This window comes from Emydura macquarii, unplaced genomic scaffold (genome assembly GCF_026122565.2).
Source record: "Emydura macquarii macquarii isolate MOO-44397 ecotype Brisbane River unplaced genomic scaffold, CSIRO-AGI_Emac_v2 contig_3470, whole genome shotgun sequence".
Taxonomy (NCBI): Eukaryota; Metazoa; Chordata; order Testudines; family Chelidae; genus Emydura; species Emydura macquarii.
This window is the reverse complement of record NW_027133607.1, coordinates 2086841-2113181: the sequence shown is the minus strand read 5'-3', so window position 1 is coordinate 2113181 and position 26341 is coordinate 2086841. Positions and strand designations below refer to the sequence as shown.

Genomic DNA, 26341 nt, shown 5'->3' with positions numbered 1-26341 from the left:
AGGACCAGGAAACCCCATAGAATTTAAAGTTATAGCCTCCATAGTTTTCAGTACACCACAGCTAACATTCCCTTCCCCGAGAGCTTACAGTCTAAGAAACCAACAAGTAGGCTGAGGTGGAAAGTGGGGGTAACAAAAGTGATAAGATCATCACAATTCTCAGCCAGTCAGGAGCAGTAATCACAACTTGCTGCCTGTCTGTGTAGAGAGTGTGAAGTAGCCCTGATACTCAGAAGAAAAAACAGTCCCAGTCTCTGGGATATCTTCCCCATGATTTCCATAGAGAACTACCCTCCATAAGATCTGTGCTGCTCGATGGTCCCAGGCTACAGCTGTCAGTTATGGGAACAGACAATCTGACCGCACAGTGCAGGTGCCCCTTTAAGTATGACCGTAGGCTTGGGGCATGTACAAGACACAGAATCTCTGCTTCATCTTGACAGAGGGACAACATAAAGCACAGTGGGAGATCCAGAAGGAGGTTCTCTCTGATTGGGTTGTTGTTTATTATAAAGGGAGTGGAGCATTTTTGCTGATGTGGACTTTGAGAGGAAAAGCTAGACTTTTAAGAAAAGTATCTCAAAGCCTAACAAATAAGAATTAATCAAGCCCTATGAAACCCCCAGGAGGTAGGCCAGTGCCACCATCTCATTGTGCAGGTCAGAAAACTGAGGCACAGAGAGATGAAATGACCCACCCAGTATTACACAAGAAATCCGTGGCATAACTCGACCAGAACGCAGGCCTCCTGACTCACGGTTCCGTATCAAAAAGCATAAGCCTGTTCGGCCTTCCTTTAATGGCAGTCTTGCTACTTTGAGTTCTGCCTAATAAGCCTCTATCCTAATAAGCCTCCTAGGGAAACTTGTCTTGTCTTAAGAAATGGCAAATTGAAGATCCATTTTTTAAAAATGCTTTCAGGGACTTGAATCTGCAAGATTTTCCAGAGACCACATTCTAAAAATAACTGATTGTTTGCTGTTCGCTCTGCTGCTGGCAGATCTTGTTGGTGTTTCTAACTCATCTGTGTGGAGAAATCATGGCTTGATTTTACAGAGATGCTAAGCAATTGCAGTTTCCATTGAAGTAAATGGGAATTATGGGTGCTCGGCACTTCTGAATATTAAACTTGTTACCTTGAACTCTATATGAAACTTTTTTTTTTTTAGGTGAGTGCAAGTTGGGTTCACTTTTCTTTTATTTCACATGCTTCTTTGCTTCTTGGTTTCAGCTGGAATCAGAAGATATGTCAAAATATGAAACGCTGTTTCTTGTGGTATTTCTGGAGAACCTAGATGAAGGAATGGAGTTCCAGGATTCTTACAAGAAAGCTTGTTCTCAGGAGACTTCCAGTCTGATAATGTAAGTTCTATATGTTTGATTCCTGTGTGGTTAAAGTGAGCAGCCAAACTTCTGAATGCTTAATGAAATTGGGAGCAAAACAGAAGTTCATTTATCATGAATATGCATACAGAGAAGGCAAATATTTTTTGTGCAATAATTAATGTCCATGTTTTCTGGTTTAATGACCTGCAAATTCTTCTTCAGCGTGTTCAGAACTGAATAAAGATTTGCAATAAAGAGCAGCTCCCAAAGTCTAGATTAAACTAGAACTGTACAGCATGCAAGATCAGAAACTCTTTAATGGAATGGGGTGAATACTAAAAATAAAATTGGTAAAGATTGGTTTGAACAATGATTTTTGGCTCACAAGAATGTTAGTAGAAAGGAAAAAAGGGTTGTAAATATTAATCCAAATATGTACTTAGATAACTATTTGGAACAAAAGTGTGTGTGTGGCCATCTTGAAGGATCTGTTTGGGATTGGAAGGAGAAACAATATTGTCTGACTTAAGCAACCCTTCTTGTAGTAAGATTTCTGAACAGCAATCACTTGAGATGGCAAATATGTCATGACCAATCCATAGGTATATTATATATTTATATTAACCATATTTCAAATAATCTAAGTAATAAAAAATGCACAAAGCCAGATTGTGTCACCCTTACTCAGGTTGAATAATATCTGACAATAGCAGCAATGCTACTGCCATCCATGGGACCTTCATGAAGTAAGACATTACCCAGCATGAGTAAAGATAGCACAATATGCCTCTTTAGCAGTGGGTGATCAGGAAACTAACCACTGGAACAACTTTCTTAGTTATGGGCTTGATGCAGAAATTATTGGGTCTGGTATTTGTTATGTTAATATGTATTATATATCATGGGAAAGAAAGATTTCGTAATCCAAATGTTTTTTGCACTAAAGCTGTTTATTGGGTTGTGACAGGCCATTCAGGTTTAAAAGTAGGTTCTGAGCCCCAAAAAGTCCAGAACTAAAGGGCAGATAATCGTAATGGTTCCTTGTAGCTTTAAAATCTATGAATCTATAATGATCAAAGTGTGTTTGCAGATGATGCTCAAAAAGAAAACAGATTTGATTAACAGAATAAATTGTTAGCGACAAAGAGTTTGCTTGGCTCTTACATTTTAAGGTATATTGTATATATATACCAGCATACAGTTTGTGCAAGAGATATAGAATTCTTAAGTACATGTCTAATTTAAGTGAATTCAGCTGTTTGATCCAAAAAATAAACTATCTAACAATAGGAAAAACTGCAATCTGTTGAGACATATTTGAGTTATTTTGCAGTAATTGGTTTGGCAGCAGGTTCAGTCACAGATTTCTGTTTCACAGATTGTCCCCAAATGAATAAAAGGTTTGCTTTGAAATGTAATTAATATTGTGTTCAGCTGCAAGACTTTCTCAGGTTGTCAAAGGAATTTGGAGGAGGTAGTTACAAAAATGAACAGAATGAAACAGCTATGCTGATATAAGCTGAAGGACAGCACACACAAACCTCAAACTACACTGGAATGAAATAAATACTGACAGTTTTTCAGGTGTTGACCATCAAAATCAGCCATTAACAAATTTGTTGCACAGGATATAGAGCACTTTTATTGGGTGGTAAGGTAATCTATGGTCATTTGTCTGATATGCATTGAGAAGGAAGAGGAGACTAGAACTAGCTAGACGCTCGAAAGGCAAAAGCTAAAGAGCTATGAAGATCTGATAGTCATGTAGAATCCTTTCCATCGTTAAATGTATTAAACGAAATACGTTTGGTTCAATGGGGATGTCTGGTAAGTGTCTGATTGGGTCTATCCTAAAAATACAATGCAAAATGGAAAACAGGTGTGTGTGTTTGTGTGTGCTCACAGTCAAAGGTTTGACTAGATTAGCTCAAACTCTCAGCCTTTATTTTGACAACCATTGGTTTCAATCTCTTTCCATGTACTAAATTCAGGGCAAGATTCTTATTGTGCTCAAGCAAGGGAATAAAATTCCCTATTTCTCCTATTCAGTGTATTCAGACCTTGGGTCTGGGTGTGTAAGACCCTGCTTACTCCTTCCCTGGAGCAGATGTATTGAAAGGGGCGGGGAATGGCCTACTCCCAATTCACTGACCAGAGCAGCAGAGTTAGTGCAGGGAAGAGGGTGGCATTATTTTACCTTTGGTACAGATCAGCAGAAAATGATTCTCCAACTCCCTGAGAGCCTGGAGGAAGTAGGGAAGGAATTGTGCCTTGGGCAGAGTTGGGATGGTCCAGTGGTTGGTGTGCTGGCTTGGGAAATGGGTTCCCTGCTTTTCCACCGACTTCCAGAGGGACCATGAGCAAGTCTCTTAGGGCCAGATCTTTAATGGTACCTATAGATGCAGAGAGCCACCTAGTGTTATTTTCAAAAGCACCTAGCACCAAACTCCCATTGATATCAATAGGAGTTACACAACTTTCCTGCTCAGGAGTTTGTGAATCCCACTAGGTGCCTATTTGCAACGTTAGGTGCCTAAATACCTTTGAAAATCTGGCCCTTCATTTTTTGATACCTCAGTTCCCATCTGTAAATAGGGGATAATACTTTCCTATCTCACAAGGGTGCTGTGAGGAAAGTTTGTGAGGTGCTCAGATACCACTGTAATGGGGCCCATATAAATACCATAGATAGAATGTCTTCTGGGGCTATTCATGGGGTGTTGCTGCTAGCACACCATCCCTTGTTGAGGACTGTGTCTAATATCATGGTGTGCTCATATTTTTATTAGTGATCAAAATAATTGATCGCAGTAGTTGATGATGGAGGAATGATTTAAGGATCAAGAACGCCATATGCAGATTCCTTACTAGCCCATTCTAGCAAGTTTGACTCAACTTCTTATCCTACTGAGCTACTGCAGATAAATTGAATTCCATGAAGTGAGGAAGGGGGTTGTGCATACACAATTTTTCATTTGAAACCTTGAAACCAAAGTCCCATCTGCTCTGCATGGACTGGAGCTGAATGAATAAAGCAAACAAGTATGTAGAGAGAGAAACATCTAGTCGTTTTGACCCTTTGATTCACTTGTTCCAACGTTCACATGTGCTCAACTTTATTCACAAGAATGATTGTGGAAACCATTAGTGTTACAAATACTAGTACAAATAAATATATGAGAGTCTACACATCCTAGGTCCTACAACAACTATTTCAAAATACTCCCCCCCACCCTCCCAATATCCATAGATCATTTGCGGATAAGAAAGGAGGCTCCTTCCATTTATAAAGCTCAGGTCATCCAAATGGGATTTTATTTTATAAATATATTTAACACTATAATGGTGTGCTTTAAAGTTCAACAGAAGCTTGATGTTGTCAGAGGCGACGTGTATTAGCATAGTAATTGGCAGTGAATTTCAAATCTCAGACTTTTTTCTGTTCAAATAATTATCCGTAAATTAGTTCCTTATGTGATTTAACTGTGAGATTTTTGGGGTGTATGTGACTCGTGTGGTAAGAATTAATAAGAACTTGGTACTTGGGCAGCTTGATGTATGAAATGAAGCTGTTTGAGAAGGATACTGTGAGCCTGGAGAGAAGGGGGCAGGGATTGAAGTTGTGGCTTACTGTATATCCTAAATCTGGCTGGAAGATGGGCTTTGAACAAGCTGTTATTTTCCACATGGGAGTAGCACTGCTAGAGTAAAATGCCAGATTTCATCCATCATAATGTCATGGCTCATATTAAAATGTCTTGAGGGACCTGAAGGAGGGATGGGCAAAAAACATCAAATCAATTTTCAGGCAATTGCTACGGTTTTCAAAACCTAAGCTCTATGTGATGGCATTATGGTTGCACAAAGGGAGGTTATAAATAAGGTCCATATATCAAGGGAGGAAATAATTTAGAAAAAGGCAGTTGATTTGACTTTTGCATGAGGCTGAACATATGGTGAGGTACAACCGGGTTATCGTTCTATACATTCTTTACAGAGACAAGCACCAAATCTACACTTCAGAGAAATTAGCTCATCGGAGGAGTTCTAAAACTGACAGCTCTGGAGCAGCGTACCCCTTGTTTATCAAGAAAGAAATGTTAGAGGGTTATTTTACATTTGTTTAAATTAGCATTTAATTATGAGAAATCCAAGTCACACATCATTATAGGACTACTCCTGCAAACATGAGCATTAACCTTTATATGGAGGTGGAATGTTTTACGAGATGCTTTTGAATACAAGGAATAGGAAATTAGCCCCATGATAGAGCCCTCTAATAAGAGCAGGTAGACTTTTAAAGTTTAATATTCTAAATATTACAGCAAGCATAAATAGATTTATCGTCATTTTTTTTCAAGACAATAAGCTTTACTCTCGCACTACAGCACTCATGGGAAAAAGTTTATAGATATCAGCAAGCAGCTAGTTGGCCGAGAGGCAAAGAGAGCCACATGGGCAGACCCTTTTGCAAGATATGGAAAAACCAAGGAATAGAGGAACGTCTGGCTACAGCAGCCATTTGGGGATCTTCTAGTAGGGTCTGGGCAGGTGTGAATGTCTGCCTACAGGGATCTCTTTGTCTGATCACAACCTCAGTTCATTCTTTATCTGGAGAATGAGGTGTTCATGGAGAGGTGAATTATACTATGACCATGGTGTCTCCACTTAGCATAATTAAAACTGCCAACCTTGACACCTTGTTTGTTTGTTTCATTCTCCCCTTCATGTCTCTGAGCCTTTCCTGCTTAGACTTCCAGGGCTGTGGGAGTGTAACCACCAGTCTTGGTATAACAACCCACTACCATCCCTCATTTGAGCTCCTATTAAAAGCAGCTTTGAGATATAATTTAGAACAGATTTCTTCCAGGTAGCCAACAAGGAGTGAGTTAATTTATAGAAATGAGTAAAATGAAAAAGATACAATGAATGGGGTCAGCAAGCTGCGCACACACCGGAACAGAATAATCATGTGACTTTGCCGTGAGTTCTATTCTCCCGCTCCTCATACAACTTCATTGAATGCTGGTAAGAGATTAAAACTTGTCCAATTGGCCACATGGTGCTATAGAACCTGAATTGTGGGTTGGCTTCTAAGTATCATACTGGTGCTCAAGATGTTTAAATCAAGATTAAATTCCCTTTACTTATTGTGCGCTCCCCAAACAGGAGGAGAAAGGAGCCAGAACAACAATAAACAGCCAAGGTGAGTGTGGTAATATCCTTTCTTGGACCAACTTCTGTTGGTGCAACAGACAAGCTTTCAAGCTACAAATAGCTCTTCTTCAGGTCTGGCAAAGGTAACATGTAACAGGATTGTCAGCACTAACAACTAGACTATGCCAAGACTTTACTTGCTAACTAACTCCCTCCCTCCTCATTACCTAATATGGACAATTTCCAGTTACCTTGATAGCGTAATCTACTGCAGCTGGAACTCTCTCAGTTCCCATTTGTTAATGGCTCTCAGGAAAAAGTACCTGCCTCCCAGGGATATGTCTTTGGGTCCAAAGCAGTTCAATGAACCCTCAGGGAAAAGGGGAGAGAAGCAACTGAGCTCAATCTTGACAGTTTCCCAAGGTTATTGACTGTTTTGTCATAAATTATCATCTCCATTGAGCTAGCCTGGATGTAAAAGAAAGTTTCTCTCCAGCTTGCAGAGAGTTTTAATCTCCAACCAGTGGGGCTCCAGAGGATTGTTACTCAACAGTGGTTTGATATCTTGTATAACATGAACAGTTGTACTCAGTCCCAGTGTACAAGTGTCTGTGTAACATTCCTACCCAATTTTCCCAATATAGATCATAATTCACACCAGTTGTCATACTGGGCGGCATTCTCAGCTGTGGACAAGCGTTGAATGTGCATGGAGAGTGAACTCTGTTATAACCACTACAGGTGGGCCAGGCCTGCATCTCTGATGCAATGGATTTGCTTCCTTTGGTTTTATTTTATTTTGCTAACAGGTTGGACTTGTGAAATAGCTTATTCTTTTTTTTTTAGCACTGACGCTTTTTGATCCTATTCATAAAAGATTCCAGGAGTAGGAATTTGTTCTTTTCAGCATGGTCCCTTGGGCACAATAGAGGACAATGTCCTCCCTGATGTTATTGTGCATGCTGTAACCAGTAATTGCTACATTATAATTAAGAATTCAATCATGTAGCAGATACAATTCCATTTGGATGAATGAGCTTTTGAAGTAGAGATTTGATTTTAAGAAAGAAACGTTTCTGGATTTGGACAAGGTCCTCTGGAGCTTTGGTTGAGAGATGAGAGTGCATGCAAAGTACCTGTGTCTGACAACTGAGTCTATTTGTTTTGGAAGTAATGGTGTAAAGGACTTATTTTGTTATGACAGAAGACACTGGTTGTGTTATTGTCTTTTTATAGTAAACTTGGCCTCCCTTGAGTACTCCACTGCATGGTGTATCGAGGATGTATCTCGGTACTGCAGTGTATATCTTTAACAGCAGTGGTAACAATGAGCGGGCAGCTTGCAGGCTAGGGCATTTCGCAGCAAAGTCTGGGAGCAGAGTTGGTGAATTGTGGCAAAAAATAAAGCAAAGGAGGGTGAATTGTGCCTTGCTGCCTCAGGGAGCAGCCTGTTTTCTCTTGCATGTTACTGTTTTGAATTCTCAAAAAAGTAGGGTTACGTTGCAACGTTTCAGCAAGTGTATTTGGGTTTTTTTAAATCTATATCTCTGTTTGTACGCCATGAACCTAACACATTGGCTGACGGTATTTGCCCATTTGCTCCCAAAAAGGAGAAGCCCAAATAACTGAACATACGCAATTTGTGACGAGAAAGTGCAGGCTTCATAATTGGAGCAGGTTCCCTCACCACCATGAGTGTTGCAAAGGAGAGGTCAAATCTGGGTGGACTTCTCAGGACCTGCATGGTCACTCATCTGTCACTTTTTTCTTTCTGACAGTCCCTCTGGAATTAGTAAGCAAATTGCGATCGCCGTAACTCAGAAATGAAACAGGTAAAAGGGAATTCTCTTTTAATGGCACAAAGGATGGTCTGTTTGTTTTCCACTGGAGGCAGCCCTCCTCTGAAGGGCAACTGTGGGCAAGTCACTTCAGTTATCTCAGTGCCTCAGTTTCCTGCTTCTATACAATAGGATGATTATGCTTACCCACCCTGGTAAGCTGTTTGGAGATATCTATAGATGAAAAGCACTCTGCAGGCCAGATCCTCAACCGAGGACCCAGTCATATAAGCTCTAAGTCTTGCTTAGGGCACTTTTACACTACTGCTTAAGTAGATCTATCTTATGTTGCTCAGGGGTGTGAAAAAAAAACCTCCCCAGAAGCGTTGCAAGTTACAGTGACCTAAGTGCTGTCCACACCAGTGCTATGTCGGGAGGAGATGCTCTCCCGCCAACGTAGCTTCCACCTCTCGCGAAAATGGCGTAATTTTGCCAACGGGAGAGCTCTCTTCCATCAGCATAGAGCGTCTTCACCAGATGTGCTACAGCAGCACAGCTGTACCAATGCAGCCACACTGAAGTAGCGCTTCTAGTGTAGACCTGCCCTTACTTTACACTGGCAGAGTAACTCACCCATCTCTATAGCAGGTTAAGTAGAACTTGGTTTCCAGTCAAACCTACTAAAGTGACAGTTCAATTTTGTGAATTGGATTCTACTATCCAAAAGCAAAGCAGCGTGTGTCCCGTTGTAAGAATCTGGCCCAGTTTTCACACAGTCAGCTGTGGCGATGTGCTTATCCTTTGCTGAGGCCTTGATCAAGCACATAGACCCAAGAACAGTCCCATTAACTAGTACGTCCCTCTTCAACTATCAGTACTCACATGCTTAGATTTCAGCATGCACTTAAGTGATTTGCTGGATTCAAGCTTTAAAGTGTTCAGTTGTCCTTCTCATTTGTAAGGCTCAATCTGGAAATGTACTTGATATTTTTCCAAAGGCAAGAAATAATTTCTCACCTTGTTAAGTGCCACTTGGCTGCAGATATTGTAAAAATTGTTACATCTTGTAAAAGTGCCAATTAGAGACAATAATTACTTGACTGGCCTTCTTTACCATTAAAATGCCTAGAACTTTGTCCCTGGCAGCTAGAGATTTTATTTCTATGCTTGTCTAATGTAGGAAGTGCAGTGTTTTATGGATGCACATTTAATAATCAAATAAGGCAGAATAGCGCTATCTTTTAAAACATTTTAAGATACCAGAATACCTGATCTATGTTTTTTTTCTCTTGATTTTAGGAACACATTCCAGTAGTTCAAATGATCATTCTTTTGCATCAGTTACATTGATGATAAAATCTACATTACACTTAAAATAAATTATGTGGAACCGACTTCCGATACTATCCTGTGAAATCAAACTGGGGTTTGCCACCTCAAGCTATATTTAAAAATAAAATTAAACTTGTGTTTTACTAATGAAAAATGTAACTTAGCTGAAGTGTCTGCAATTAAATGGAGTTCAAATCTGAGTGATAGTTTTGTAAAAAAAAATCTGAATATATATATATATATATATATATCAAATACATTTTTTAAATTGTTTTTAAAAAATGCAAAACTAGAAAATGTTCAACAGGCATTTTGACAGTATTCCTGAATTTCAGCTGAGCCCACAAGAGTCTTAAATATCAGAAAGTATTTTTGTGTGAGAATGCTTTTATGTGCTTTTAATAATTCTCTTGTGTAAAATGAAAGTTCTACTTTAACTGCACATTAGGTACTTTTACTGAAAAATGCTTCCAGTCTTATTTTGAAGACAAATTCTACATTTTTATTACTTAACTGGAACAGAATATTTTAGAGGGTTTTTTTTTTTTTCATCACTTCTGACTAAAAAAGTGTATGCATAGGTGGGTGTTGATTAATGGTGCTAAAAACACTTTGTGTAGGATCTTATGCTAATTACCCTTTATACCCTAACCCGTGTCATTTTTAACAATCCAAATTAGCATTTTCTCTTAGGACTAAGGAATGTGAGAATTGTGAAGCTGGTTCAGTAAGCTGAGTTAACAGTGAGAAAATTGAGATGTTCTGTCTTTTCATATTAACATCTGCTGCTTGTATAAAATGTGATATATTCTAAATGATGAAGATATTAGCCTCCTCCTCCCTCCGCCCAGGAAAAAAAAGTGTAATTTGTGACAATTGTTATCACTAGTCCCAGGTAATCATGTCTGGAATAATGGATTTTTGACATGCAAGTCTTGAAAATTGGTTGCATTATTGTTGATGCAAGCAGTTCAGTTTCTTTGTTATTACTGCAGTAGAATAATGGAACAAAATCTTAAAGGCACTGGGTGATAGGGAAAGCATTGCTCATATAAAATCCTGATTACAAATGGTTCAATTGGTTTATTTTATATTCTAACAGGAACATAATACTTTCTGGGTTTGTTAAAATAAAAGCCCAGATTTCTAAAGAGAAGGGGAACTTTTATTATTGTTTTCACTCCTAAAATACTGTGCAGTTTACACGGATTTTGATTTTTAGACTTGTAGTTGATAAATATCAGTAATCAATGGCAGTATGAGAAATCTCTGTTTGAAAATGTAATGATCTCTCTCAAATATGAGACCTGCCCATAGTGGCTCATTATTATAATAATAAATAGTGCCTAAAATATTTCTGCACTCCTAGGGTGACCTCTATGTAAGAAGCAGAATCTTCCTGTCTTCAGCGGAGCCAGAAGTCAAATAACAACATTCTGCAGGCTGTGTTTGTTGTTCCTGAAAGCACAATGTACAAAAGAGGCAGTCAAGGCTTAAACTTTTTAGGTTGTTCCCAGAATTCAGGCACTTCCATCACAAAAACACAGAACAAAACAAAACTGGAAAAGCATTCTGGGTATTTGGATGCAAATGAGAGATGCTTACACCATGCCAGGTTTCTGGTACCATGTTGATTTAGCCTTAATGGGGCCAAACATGTCCATGATTGGCTGAAAAATATGCTCCAGTTTAAAGCACTGTGAGTTCTGGCTATGCAGAATGTGGGAATACTAGAAAGATGCCAGAATCCAGAGCAGTCTTCCAGCTCACAGCTATTTTATAATGATGCCACTGTCTCAGCTCTGGGAACAAACGGAAAGGTTGCAGGGAGCTGCTTTCTTTTCTTCCACTGTTTGGCAAGCAGGAATAGAGAAAGGGCTTTCCCCTTCTTACCTTCCCTCCCTCTTCTGTGCAAACTAGTGAGAAATACAGAAATAATGAGTTTGGCCCATGGTCATCACTTCATTAAAATAAAAAAATCTTCCTGCCAGTCCAAATGTGATCTTTAAAACCTCTTTACTTGTCAGGAAAAAAATATCTTTTGTCCTATTTTTAACCAGAAAAAATTTAAATCACCATCTTTTTAATTTTTTTTCACCCCAGAAAAATTCCTACTTAGAGACACTGTACTGTCCTTCAAAATCACTTCCCAGGAATCCCATTAATAATGAGATTCCAGATGTAAAAGGGGCTTTTATGATTAAATAGCTTACAAATAAATAAGTAAAATGGTGTGGTTACCTTAATTATGCTAGTCAAGGCCATGCTTCTTTACAGTGATCCCTAGCACATAGCAAAGAACTGAATAATGCAACTGGAAAGTTTAACTGAGAGTGTATTGGTGAATTGTGTAAGGATAATGATAAAATGTTATATAGTACAAAACTTCTTGTCCTCCCCAGTTGCTGCTTTGGGCCTGCTTTGAAAATCAGTGCAATTTAAAAGTACACCTAAAATTAGGCACATGCTTAAGTGTCTTGCTAAGTCAGGCCTCTGAAAGTTCATAACCATCCCTTGTAAGGTATAGAATGAACTTTGCTTAGCTTCTAACGGGATTGGGCTCTTTAGTTAACTACAGTAGTAACTGTAACAAAGAGGATTTGAAACAGGGTGGTCTACCCCTCTTTAGAGCCTGGGGCCAGCCCACCCTGTTCGATTATCAGACATAACTGGAAACCAGTCGGGGGGTTCCTATAAAAGGCTGAGAGGTCTCACCTGAAGAGAAGCATTGCAGGAAGCAAGTGAGTTCCCATGGAGGGCCGTGGAGTTGTGGGGGATTGGAAGAGATGCGAGGGGAATGAACTCTGGGTCCCTGCAGCCTGTTTTGGTTAGCTTATCACAGGATTGGGGTCTTTAGTCAACTACAGTAGTAACTGTAACACAAGAGGTTTTGTAATAGGGTGGTTACACATTTTTTAATAGGGACAATAGTCCTTAATGGGCTGAGAAGACAGGCCAGCAGGCCTATGTGTACCCATATTTCTGTCAATGGCAAACTTGTGTTTGAATGCTGAGTCCTTTTGGAAAACCTGATTTTTATTAAACACATTTGATTTATGTTCTACAGTCTTGTGGGCAGGAAAAAAAGGCAAATTAGCTTAGTAATAGATTAACTTTCTACCAGCATCTGTTAGCAGTCTAGCTGTGCTGTTATAAATAACATATCCCTACGTATCACAGTGAAATTTTGGGTTACTTACAGTGAGCTCTGTAAAAGACTCCAGGTCTCATTCTGCAGGGAGGTTCTTCCACTGAAGTTACACAAGGTAGACACATCTCAGATGTACCCACAAAACTTGTACTTTGCTACTCCCAAAATGGCACATGCCACTGAGTTAGACTACTACAGGAAGGATGCACAGGAGGTGGGCTGAATCAACAAAATAATCCAAACTTTAGAAAATATACAAATATTCCTCTCCGATAAAGCAAACAAACCACATCTATATGTCTGAAGCTGACCCTTTGATCTACGCTCTGAGGTGGTGATTATTGTTTTTATTGAATGAATTACAGTAGCACTTTGGAAGCCCCAACTGTCTCTCGTCAGTGTGTGGGGACAGAAGAGGCCAGAAGTGGAGAGAGTGAGGAGACAATGGTACTCCAGCTCTGATCCAGCAAAGCACTTCAACAAATGTGCATGGCTAGTGCCTCTGAAGTCAGTGTGATGAATCATGTGCTTCAGGGCTTTTTTGGATTGGTGCCAGGGAGGCCAGGATTTTGAAGTATCAAGTCCAGAAGAACCATCTTGTCTACATTCATACCCCGTCATGCTATAGTAATTGAGAATGGTTGGGAAGTGCTTTCTCTCAGTCTCTTGAGTTGAGCCTCCTTGAAACTTGTTCTGATTTCTCTTAAACTAGTGTGACACCAGTGTAATTCCACTGACTATGTTGACATTACTCCTGATTTATTGTAATGTAAAGTTGAGGAAAATCAAGCCCAGGGTTTTGCTCCTGGCCTGTATGACTTTAGAGACATTAATTTGTGAAAAGACTGAAGACTGATCATTTAGCTTTAGAGTCAGTATTAACTGTTCAATTAAATTATCAGAACAATTTTTTTTACTACTGTTGTTTTCATAAACAGTAAAAGTGTGAGTGGCATGGGAGAGCAGAGATTCACACAGTGGCATTTGAAAACATTTCATTCTCTTCATTCTCAGGCCTGGTTTTCCCATGGACCAAGTTTCACCTCAGTGGCTGCAGTCTCCTTTTCTCTGACCTCCCTACATTCCGACTGTTCCCAGACCTCTTCAGTCTGTTCATAGCAAACCTGCTGATATCTTTCTCTTCTCCTATTGTTGGGTCACAGCATCTCATGCCTCAAATCCCTTTGCTGGCTTTTCCTTTCTTCTCGCATGGAGTTCATGGTCCCGGTCTTCCTCGTCAAGGAACTGATCCAAAGCCCATTAAAGTTTTGATAGGTGACAAGGGAATGACTGCTCTCAACTATCCAAGAATTGGGGACAAACTATATTTTTATTACCCTGACTTTCCCTCTTTCCCCCAAAAAAACATTTACTTGTCTCCTTCACCTGTTACGTTGTTACTTTTATTTTTACATTGTAAGTAGAACTGGTCAGGAATTCTCAATTTTTTTTTCCATTGGAAAATACTGATTTGTTGAAACCAAACCTTTTCAAAGGAGTGTATCAATTTTGAAGAAACTTTCATCAGGAAACCTTCTCAGGTCCAGTATGGAACTGAATTTCTGGTGGGGTGAGGGAGGACTAGCTATGTAGAATGGCCAATAGCTTTGTGGTGTGGCCCTTATTTTGGCTGTGGGAGATCTAGGTTCGAGACTGTGATCTGTCTCGTTCCCTTAACCACCATGCTATTGGTCATTCTAGTGTGGTCTAGTTGTTCCATTTTATACAAATATTCACTGAGCAGAGAGAAAAAGAAAGACTGACTTTATAGACTGATGGTTAGGGATGTAGGAAACCCTTGTTCAAGTCCCTGTTCTGCCTTATTGAAAGCAGAGACTTGAACCTGGGTCCTAACCACTGCACTGTTGGCCACGTAGCTGTCTCTTCACTCTCATTTTTGTGAAAATTTCAGAAGTGCTAGATTTTTTTTTGTCCCAGTGTGAAATGGGAAAAAATTTAAATCTCTAAAATGTTGCAGGACAGGAAAACCATTTCCCACTCTAATTGTCAGCTCTTTGGGACAGTGACATTCACTTGCTATATATTTGTACAGCACCTAGCACACTGGAGCCTCAACCTGATTGGCCTCTAGAACCATGTTATAAATGTTCAGTAACAACAGTAATAGAAAGGTTTTCATTGATTTCAATAGGCTTAGGATCAGATCTCAAATCTACCCAATTCCACGCCTTTTGTTTCTTTCTCCCTTTCCTCTCTCCCCTTCCCCTACTTTTGTCGTTGTGTTTTTTTCAGGTTGCTCTTAGAAACAACCTCCCAGGTGCCAGCCACCCTCCCAGTCTTTCATCTGTCTCCTGTGAACCAGCTTCTTACCTGCACTGATCTCTGTCTCTACCTTCTTACACCTGAACTGTTGCATTCAACATCTATACGTAGCCATTGGGAGAGCTGGTGAGACAGCGTTGGCTCAGTGCCAGTGATTGGTAGACATCCTGCCAGCTCTGCATCTCATTTACATCAAATAGAAACAACATCATTTGCCAGCCTTCTCTATGCTTAGTCAAAATCAACAGCTAATGCCAAAAACCAGGCAAGACTGAAACAAAGAGGGTGGGGAGGGGGATCACTTCAAAGAATGTTTCCTCTATAACATTCCTCAGGATCCAGAGGATCTGTGCTTGGATCATTACATCAGCACATAGGCTTGGAGTCCTTTAGGTCTCCTCGGTGCTAATGGATGCCCAGTTGCCCCAAAAAACTTATTTGCACTCGTGGCTGGCCAGTGGACAGTGACTATCCTATCAGTCTCAGATCTGGCCACAGGGATTATTATCACTACTCATTATACCTAAAAATGAAGCCAGGTGCTCTGGAAGAAACTTCCAACTGGGGCAAATCACAGCAGCCCACCTGCTTAGCAACACAATTTGTTATGAGCTCTTTGCCCTGGAGTTCCTCTTTCTGTACCACTTCAGCACTGAGTAGAGCCTAGTTCAAGATCTCTATCCTGGTATTCAACACTCACCTTGGCATTGGCCCTAGCTTCCTGAGAGATGGTCTCTCCCTCCATGATTCTGCCCATGATCCCAGTACTTGATGCTGACAGCTACATTTCAGCAGAACAATAGAAGTGACAAGTAAAGATTTGGTAGTGGAAGAAGAAGTCGGTGGTAACCTGGGCAGCAGTGACCATGAGACAGTAGAGTTCAGGATCCTGACAAAAGGAAGAATGGAGAACAGTAGGATATGGACCCTGGACTTCAGAAAAACAGACTTTGACTCCCTCAGGGAGCTGATGGGCAAGATCCCCTGGAGGGCTAATATGAGAGGGAAAGAGTCCAGGAGAGCTGGGTGTCTTTTAAAGAAACCTTATTGAGGGTGAATCCTGATGTGCAGGAAGAATAGCAAATATGGCAGGCAACAAGCTTGACTTAACAAAGAAGTCTTCAGTGAGTATAAAAACAAAAAGGAAGCTTACAAGAAGTGGAAGTTTGGTCAGATGACCAGGAAGGAGTATAAAAATACTGCTCGAGCAGGTTGGAGTGAAATCAGGAAGGCCAAAGCACAATGGGAGGGTAACAAGAAGGGTTTCTACAGGTATGATAGCATCAAGAAGAAGGTCAGAAAAAGTGTGGTCCCCTTACAGAATGGGGGAGGCAACCTACTGACAGATGATGTGGAAAAAGCTGAAGGACTCAATGCATTTTTGCCTCTGTCTTCACAGACAATATCAGCTCCCAGATTACTGCAATGGGCTGCACGGTATGTGGAGGAGGTGAGCAGCCCTCAGTGCTGAAAGAACAGGTTCAGAACTATTTAGAAAGGCTGGACATGCACAAATCCATGGAGCCAGATACAGTGCATCCGAGAGTGATGATGAAGTTGACTGATTTGATTGCAGAGCCATTGGCCATTATCTTTGAAAACTGGTGGCAATTGGGGTTGGTCCCAGATGATTATATAGTGCCCATCTTCAAAAAAGAGAAGAAGGAAGATCCGGGGAACTACAGACCAGTCAGCCTCACTTCAGTCCCTGGAAAAATCCTGGAGCAAGTCCTCAGGAATCCATTTTGAGACACGTAAAAGAGAGGAAGTTGATCAGGAACAGTCAGCATGGATTCACCAAGGGCAAATCATGCCTGACCAACCTGATTGCCTTCTATGATGAGATGACTGGCTCTGTGGATGTGGGGAAAGCGGTGGACATGATATATCTTGACTTTAGCAAAACTTTTTATATGGTCTCCCACAGTATTCTTGCCAGCAAGTTAAAGAAGTATGGGTTGGATGAATGGCCTATAAGGTGGATAGAAAGCTGACTAGATCACTGTGTTCAATGAGTAGTGATCAATGGCTCAATGTCTAGTTGACAGCCGATAACAAGCGGAGTGCCCGGTGGTCGGTCCTGGGGCCAGTTTTGTTCAACGTCTTCATTAATGATCTGGAGGATGGAGTGGATTGCACCCTCAGCAAGTTTGCAGATGACACTAAACTGGGGAGAGTGGTAGATACGTTGGAAGGTAGGGATAGGATACTGAAAGACCTAGACAAATTGGAGGGTTGGGCCAAAAGAAATCTGATGAGGTTCAGCAAGGCCAAGTGCAGAGTCCTGCACTTAGGACAGAAGAATCCCAGGCACTGCTACAGACTGGGGACCAACTGGCTAGGCAGCAGTTCTGCAGAAAATGATCTCGGGATTACAGTGGACAAGAAGCTGGATATGAGTCAACAGTGTGCCCTTATTGCCAAAGCAGACTAATGGCATATTGGGCTGTACTAGTAGGAGCATTGCCAGCAGATTGAAGGAAGTGATTATTCCCCTCTTTTCAGCACTGGTGAGTCCACATTTGGAGTATTGTGTCCAGTTTTGGGCCCCCCACTACAAGAAGGATCTGAACAAATTGGAGAGAGTCCAGAGGATGGCAACAAAAATGATTAGGGTGCTGGAGCACATGACTTATGAGGAGAGGCTGAGGGAACTAATATTGTTTAGTCCGCAGAAGAGAAGAATAGGGGGGGGATTTGATAGCCGTCTTTAACTACCTGAAAGGGGGGAGGATGGAGCTAGGCTGCTATCAGTGGTAGTAGATGACAGAACAAGGAGCAACGGTCTCAAGTTGCAGTGGGGGAGGTCTAGGTTGGATATTAGGAAAAACTTTTTTACTAGGAGGGTGATGAAGCATTGGAAAGGATTACCTAGGCAAGTGGTGGAATCTCCATTCTTACAGGTTTTTAAGATGTGGCTTGACAAAGCCCTGGGATGATTTAGTTGGACTGGATGACCTCCTGAGGTCCCTTCCAACTCTAACCTTCTATGGTTCTGTGAAGTGGTGCAAAAAAATGAACTTTTACAGGAGGTGGACCTAAACTGTAGCTCTTCCTTCTGTAAGAGAGAAGAATCACCCTGGCCCTCACCATGTGCAGAACTAACTGCAAAACCCATTTCTTTGACCTGGCTTTCGTCCACCATCGCTTTACGTCCATTGTAGTTTATGATGCTCTGTGTGGCTAAAGGGATCTGTTCATGTGGGGCCAGTTGTAGGATTCAGGCCTTACTGTAAGCATGATGGAACGGGGACTGTGTGCAGTGTCACGAAAAGGAACATGGTCTAGTAGTGAACTAGGAGTCGGATTGTACCCAGTTTTCCCACCAACCTTCTGTAGGACCTGGACAAGCCACTTCATCTCTCTGTTTTCTCCTTACCCTGATGCACAAGCCCTTTGTCAATACCAATTGTAAACATTTTGGGACAAGGATTGGCTTTTACCATGTGACTGCACAATACCTTGTTTAGGGCCTCTAGGTGCTAGTGCAGCGCAAATAATAATGGTGCCTTTCTAGTCTGTGCTGCAGGGCATCTAGCAAGCTGTTGAGCACTGAAAAAGAATGCTTAAATACAGTGGGAAGTATCAATATTTATATTAAAGACAAGACTGCAAATGCATCCTGGAAAAGAACTCTGTATAGGAAAAAAATACATAATAAAGGAGGAATTTCACATGGCGTCTGTTTTGTTTAGACCATGAGCTACTTGATCAAATAACAGACACTGAAACACAGCTTGTTAAAAGCTTCAAAATGCTGAAGAAATCTTCCTCCCTCCACCCCTGGAGCCAACAAGAAGTCATTCTTTAGCACTTGCTACCAGTGTGTGAAACGTTGGTTAAATATAAGATTTTCTTTTTTCTCAAGCTGCTTTGACGACACACATTGTCTTCAAACATTCTTCGGTTTGTATAGCGTCCTTGCATTTTTCTGAAAAATCTGTAGTTACTCAGAATAGAAACTCACAATGCTTCTGTAGCCAGTGTAGTGTGCTGAAAATGTTGCACAGAATATTGGTGTGCATTTGAGAAAATGATAGAAGTTAAGGTTGTAATACTGAGGGGGGAAAACATACAATTGTGCAATTCTACTGATTCAGAAATGCTCTCGTGGGTCTGCAGGTTAAGCTTGGTGATGGGAAATGAATGTGTTTACATATCTTACCCTCTTTGAAGCCAAATGCTTACCACTGCTTTTAGCACTTCATTGTGAAGCGAGAGCAGGGCTTATGTGGTCACTGAAAGCAAGAAAGCATATCAGTGCTTTTTGTAGCATAATATCCCTGAGTTTCCAGGATAGTGCTGCAGCAGGAAAATAGCACATCAAATAAACAGCTTTTGTGAGAAAGCTGAAGCGTGGAACATGGAGACAAAGGGAATGATCCTGCAAATGCTTATGCACTTAACTAGCCTCAGTGCTTTCACAGGGTTACTAAAGGTTCAGATCCCGCAAAGCCCGTAAGGATGTTCTTAACTTTAAGCGTGCGAGTAGTCCCACTGATGTCAGTGAGACTACTTAGATGTTTAAAATTACACACGTGTTGGTATCCTGCTGGATTGGGGCCTGCTTACGGAATTGGGTACCTAAGGAGAGGGAAACAAGCAAACAAATGTAGGCTCTTGAAGGGAGACATAACCTTGAATAATTGGGCTTAGCCCAGGTGAAGTTACACTGCAGCAAGAGCTTTGTGTTGTGTTGTGTTGTAGTTGTGTTGTAATTTCAAATCAGACTTATGTTGTACCACTGCGGTTGTTTGCCAGTGCAGCACGCCTACACGAGAGGTTTGAACCAGTGTCACTAACACTAATGCAAAAACCACCTGGAGTATAGACAAGGCCTGAGTAGCACCTTATTCCATGTGCAGCCTCATTGACGTCAACGTTAACATGAATAAGAGCATTAGAACTGTCTGTGAATTAATTTGCTCGGGCCATGCTGTGCCCTGTCTTGTGTTCACTTTCTGCTAACCTTTCAGCTGGGGAGGTTTAGTGGCAGAAATGTCTGTGCAAAGCCACTTCCAAAGCTACGTCTGTGTTGTTCACACTCCCCAAGCTGGAAAGGTCTAAGCATAGGGGGCTGGTGAAAATATTCCATGTGGGGGCTGAGGAGAGCCCATTTTCTGGGTGTTCTGCTGTGTCTGTGTGTTGTGTATGTGTATGTGTTGCTGTCACTATCCCGGCCCGGTGTGCAGGGGAAATTATGTAGTGGGGAGTGGTGGCTGGTAAATAAGCCCACCTTGCACTTGAGATGCATCCTGGCCTGGGCCCTTTGATGCTGAGCAGCTCCTGTGGACCATCACCTGCACCGGGAGGAAGGCTCCGCTCTCTGTGAGGCTGGCTGTCTATCGGGATTGGGGGGAGCAACCAGGTTCCCAGCTCTGTGGGGGAAAGGCTGTCTAGGTGTGTGGGGTGGGCAGGTCTCCACCTCCATTAGCATGCAGGAGGAGCCAGCTCTCCAGTGTGTGTAGGGGGGTGATCACGGTTGGTGTCCCTATCCCAGCCCTTTGTGGGATGGGGAGCTGTAGAATGAGCCCGCCCTGCATTCGCCCATCATCAGCTCACCCAGCTCCCCGCTCCAGCCCATTGACTCTTGCTAATCGCAGATTCAGAGGAGCCTGCCATAGGGTCATGTGCCATATTTTTTATTGCAGAAGGAGGAGAATGCTTCTAGGGGAGTGGCTGTTCTAGATTTGATTTGACAAATATAGAGGAACTGATTGAGAATTTGAAAGCGGAAGGCAGCTTGGGTGACAGTGATCATGAAATGGTGGAGTTTATGATTCTAAAGAATGGTAGGAGGGAAACCAGCATAATAAAGATAATGGATTTCAAGAAGGCAGACTTTAGCAAATTCAGGGAGTTGGTAGGTAAGATCCCATGGGAAGCAAGTCTAAGGGAAAAAACAGTTCAAGAGAGTTGGCAGTTTTTCAGAGACATTATTGAGGGCACAAGAGCAAATTATCCTACTGCGTAGGAAAGATAGGAAGGATGGCAAGAGACCACTCTGGCTTAATCAGGAGATCTTCAGTGATCTGAAACTCAAAAAACAGTCCCACAAAAAGTGGAAACAAGGTCAAATTACAAAGGATGGATATAAACAAATAACACAAGTATGTAGGGACAAAATTAGAAAGGCCAAGGCACAAAACACATTTAAACTAGCTAGAGACATAAAGGGTAACAAGAGAACATTCTACAAATACATAGCAAGCAAGAGAAAACCAAGGATAGGCCCATTATTCAACGAGAGGGGAAAAATAATAACAAAAAATGTGGAAATGGCAGAAGTGCTAAATAACTTTTTTTTTCCAGTTTCCCTGAAAAGTTTAGTAGCGATTGGACGTCTAACATAGTGAATGCCAGTGAAAATGAGGTAGAATCAGAGGCTAAAATAGAGAAAGAACAAGTTAAAAATTACTTAGGCAAGTTAGATGTCTTCAAGTCACCAGGGCCTGATGAAATGCATCTTAGAATACACAAGGAACTAACTGAGGAGATATCTGAGCCATTAGCGATTATCTTCAAAAAATTGTGGAAAACAGAAAAGATTCCAGAGGACTGAAAAATGGCAAATATAGTGCCAATCTATAAAAAGGGGGATAAATATAACCTGGGGAATTACAGACCAACTTAACTTCAGTTCCTGGAAAGATAATGGAGCAAATAATATAAGCAATCAATTTGCATTCACTTAGAAGATAATAAGATGACAAGTAACAGTTAGCATGGATTTGTCAAGAACAAATCATGTAAAACCAACCTGATAGCTGCCTTTGACAGGGTAACAAGCCTTGTAGATGAGGGGAAGAGGTAGAAGTAGTATATCTTGACTTTAGTAAGGCTTTTGATACTGTTTCACATGACCGCATAAACAAACTAAGGAAATACAACCTACGTGGAGCTTCTATAAAGTGGATAAATAACTGGTTCAAAAAGAGTTGTTATCAGTGTTCACAATCAAGCTGGAAGGGCATATTGAGTGGGGTCCCCGAGGGATCAGTTCTGGGTCTGGTTGTTTTCAATATCTTTATCAATGATGTAGATAATGGCATAGAGAGAACACATAAAGTTTGCAGACGATACCAAGATGGGAGAGGTTGCAAGTGCTTTAAAATAGGATTAAAATTCAAAATATCTGGAAAAATTAGAGAAATGGTCTGATGTAAACAGGTTTAAATTCAGTAAGGGTAGATGCAAAGTACTCCACTTAGGAAGAAACAATCAGCTGAATGCATACAAAACGGGAAATGACTGACTAGGAAGGAGTACTACGGAAAGGGATCTGGGGGCCATAGTAGATCACAACTAAATCTGAGTCAAAAGTGTAACACTATTTGCAAAGGAAAAAAAGCAAACATCATTCTGGGATGTTTCTGGGATGATTCTATGAGCAGGAGTGTTGTAAGCAAGATACGAGAAGTAATTCTTCCGCTCTACTCTGTGCTGATTAGGCCTCAGCTGGAGTATTGTGTCCAGTTCTGAGCGCCACATTTCAGGAAACATGTGGACAAATAGGGAACACTTCAGAGTAGAGCAACAAAAATGATTAAAGAAAACTTCCTAGAAAATATGACCTATGAGGGAAGACTGAAATGATTGGGTTTGTTTTGTCTGAAGAAAAAAAGACTGAGGGGGGCCATGATAACAGCTTTCAAGTACATAAAAGGATGTTACAAGAAGGAGGGAGAAAATTGTTTTCCTTAACCTCTAAGGATAGGACAAGAAGCAATAGGTTTAAATTGCAGCAAGGGTGGTTTAGGTTGGACATTAGGAAATATTTCCTAACTGTCAGGGTAGTTAAGCACTAGAATAAATTGCCGAGGTAGGTTGTGGAATCTGCATGATTGGAGATTTTTAAGAGCAGGTTAGATAAACATCTGTCAGGGATGGTCTAAATAATATGTGGTCCTGCAGTAAGTGACTTCTTGAGGTTCCTTCCAGTCCTACAATTCTATGTTACGAGTACATCTGTGCATGATGCCCTACCCTGGCACTACCAGATGTGCTCAGCTGTTCTGTGTATGTGGGCAGCCAAATAGATAGATTTGTCGGGGAGAGGGAATCTGAGTCCCTTCTCACCTTAGCCACCTGCTGCCTACGTGCATATGCATAACTGACTGTGCTGGAAATGCCTGTGAAGTCATCCAGTTAGGGAAATGAATACCATGTGGTTTGTCTGACCCATCACAACTAAGCAACAAAGCTCCTGTTTTGAGTATCAACTGTTGAATTTTCTTAGCAAACTGTTTGTCATCAGTTCAAAGACAGAAACAATTTTTATTAATGGAGTAATTTCAAGGAAATTGCCGTCTACTCAATGCTGTTCTGCAGTCTAGAGGACAAAAAGACTGTTAGTCAGATAAACTACTAATTGCAAATGATTTGCTCAGCTGCACTTGGGATATATACAGAAGTGCTGGCCAGCTGGAGAAGAAACTCGGCAGTAGGGAAATATCGATAGGCTAGAAAAAAATACTGGGCCAAAGTCAACCTAGGTGTAACCAGGTATAACTCCCATTGATTCTGTAGACATTTGTCTCTGACAAGAAGCGCCACTTTGGAGAAAATATGGTGGGGAGAAAATGAAACATTTCTTTGGCAGGATTTTTAAAGAAGATATTTGGTATTTGAAAGTGATAAGGTTTTGAGGACTAGAGGTAGTCATGCCTGTAGACAGACGAGTTGGCAGAGTGCCGGTGAGGCAAACAAACGTGGATGGTAAGTGCAATTTATCACTTACGCAGTGGTGATGTCCAGGTGACATGTATAGTGTTTTTAATATCTATCTATGATATCTGTAGACATTTATGTATCTATTTAGATTTTTGCACCATGCACTCGCCAGGTGCTGGAATGTCAGTTGGAAAATTAGCAGTGAAGAGGAAAAGGAAATATTTCCTTTACTATGCCAATTTATTTAAATTCACAATAGCCCTGTAATGTACATATGCATTTATTTCTATTTCACAGACAAGGAAACTGAGGCATGGGTCACACAGAAAGTCTGTTCAGAATTTGGCAGAGAGCTGTATCTTATCCACAAAACCATCCTTTCACCATGGCCCCTCTTCTTGTTCACATTCTGCTATAGTCATAGATGTATAAAATACTAGCGAGGTCCAGATCTATGCAGTTTTCAAGGTTTTGGCTATTACATCTGCCCTCATATACGCTAAGAGTGTTCTATCAACCAATCTTCTGATAAAGATAGGGGTGTGGTTTCATCCTCTACATCTTGATGGTGGCTTTTCCACTTTTAAGACTGCTTACTGTACAATAATGCCTTAAAGATTGCAGTGGCCTCTTTTATTTCATCCTCTCCGGCTGGTCCAACTTTCTGTGTGGGTCAGGTAAAATGAGATCTATTGGGAGAACTCCACAGGTTATCAACAGAATGCAGACCAGTGCACACTGGGTACTACCTGAGGAATGTAATTGATCTGCACCAGGCACTGTGGTGGCAAGTAAAGTAGAGCTCTCTCTAAACCCTCTCTTGGTGAAAAGGGCTGCCCCTGAGTTTCATTTGCATAGGCTACCTACCTACAGTTCCACTAATGACACATGGGAGGTCACCATAACTATACCTGAACTTAAATTTTGGCAGGTAATGGACTCCCACAGAAGGTCAGGAGGGGGAAAGAAGCTTTCCCTTTTAGGAAAGGGGTTGTTTTCTTAGGCTTCTGCCTAAGGGTTTTAAGTACTTCTGGCTTTTTTTCTATAAGGATTTCATAGGGAGAAACTAGTGAACTTAGTAAGGCTGTGCTCTGCTCTGCTTCTTAATACAGATGAATCAATAGCTGGGTTATGTGGTGGACCAGGCAATAGGATAGGACCAGGCAAGCAGCTCCCTTGGGACTGCAGACAGACCAGCAAAAAGACATCTGGACTATTGCTATTTGCGGATCCAAATTGTGGGTGGCACTTGGAGGGTGGGTGAGGTTGGATAGCCAAGGGCCTGTCACTTGGGGGACATTCTTTCTGGGGGGAAGGAAGGGAGTTAGAGTGACTACAGCCAAAGTTAGTGGAATAGTAGAAGGGTGTGTGATATTTTACTCATTATTTGCACGTATATTCTGTTGCTGTGTTTTCCCATGTGTATGTTTGTGCTCCCTTCCCCTAATAATGATTCCTTTGTTTGTACAGCCTTGGCGTGATTATGAGTGGGGAAATTCTGCCTTTTACGGGCAGCCAGGGAGGATGCATTTTTAGTTTTCCCAGGTTTCTGGGTGTGGGCACAAAACAATTAATTATTTGTTAAGAGGACTCTAGATATATTGAACCCATCCCTTTTTGCTGCCTTTAACCACTTGGCAGAAGGCTTACATTGCAAATGTGTAAAACAGAGTTGGGTTTCAGGATTCTCAGTGCATTAGCTGTATCTGAACAATTTCATTGACCATGTATAGTGTTTGTAGTACAATTATATCGTGCTATCAGTAGGTACAATATATTGCTTGTCTTCACTAGGATTCCTGCACCTGGGTCTACCACTGATTCTCCATAGTATCTTGGGCAGCCATCAAAACCCTCCATGGGTTTGATCCTTTGCACTGGCTGAGCTACGCTCAGTGCAGGACTGGGGTTGGCGGTAAAGATAGCTTTACAGCATCTGCGATGGGGTCTGCTGGAAGACCTGATGTCCTACTGCACCTTGCCCCAGGAAGGAGCAGCAAAGCAGCCTAGAATGGCTGCTTCCGTGCAGCCAATCAGAGCCCAGAAGGCTCAGAGAAAAGGATCTGTAGAGGTTCACCAGGTCACTTCCTGGCTGGAGCCAGAGGGGCAAGGTTAAAGGAGCTGGATGAGCTGCATTTGCTAAACCTCGGAGCGTGAGGACCTGAGAGCTTTAGCTCAATGGATGGAGATAAAAAAGATGAGATGGGATGAGGCCCAGGGAATGTAGCAGCACCCAATTCAAGGAAGCAGTGCATGGCTACTGTTTGTAGGGTCCCTGGGTTGGAATCCAGAGCAGTGGGCCGGTCTGGATCTCCCCACTGGGTCTTAGTCCCACAAAGTAGGCTAAGCTCTGAGAAGGGGACAAGATTCCTTCAGAAACCTGAGTAAAGGGTGGGATTTAGAGAGCCCAGAGATGGGGCTGAAGATCCTGGTGAGGGGCCAACAGTTTGTTGAATTCTTTGCTTCCCTGGAAGGGATTAATTCATTTTGACTGACTTGGCTGGAGGGCTGAGCCATTGAAGGCCTGCCTAGCGAGGATGGCAACCTATGGGGGCTGCCAGGAGCAGGAAAAGTCCTGCAGTGCCAGACACAGCTGCAGGAGGCGCTCAGAAGGTGTGTCCCCTGTCACACCACACCGACC

At 41.6% G+C, this 26341-nt stretch overlaps 1 long non-coding RNA gene across 1 annotated transcript in view; it reads left to right on the top strand.

Moving 5' to 3' along the window:
* The first annotated feature begins 1289 nt into the window (after positions 1-1289).
* The window catches only part of LOC137144583 (uncharacterized), an 84294-nt gene continuing 59242 nt past the window's right edge, over positions 1290-26341 (top strand). Inside the window, exon 1 of the long non-coding RNA XR_010917431.1 lies at positions 1290-1362. This is a non-coding gene — a long non-coding RNA (uncharacterized lncRNA). The remainder of the gene's footprint in view (positions 1363-26341) is intronic.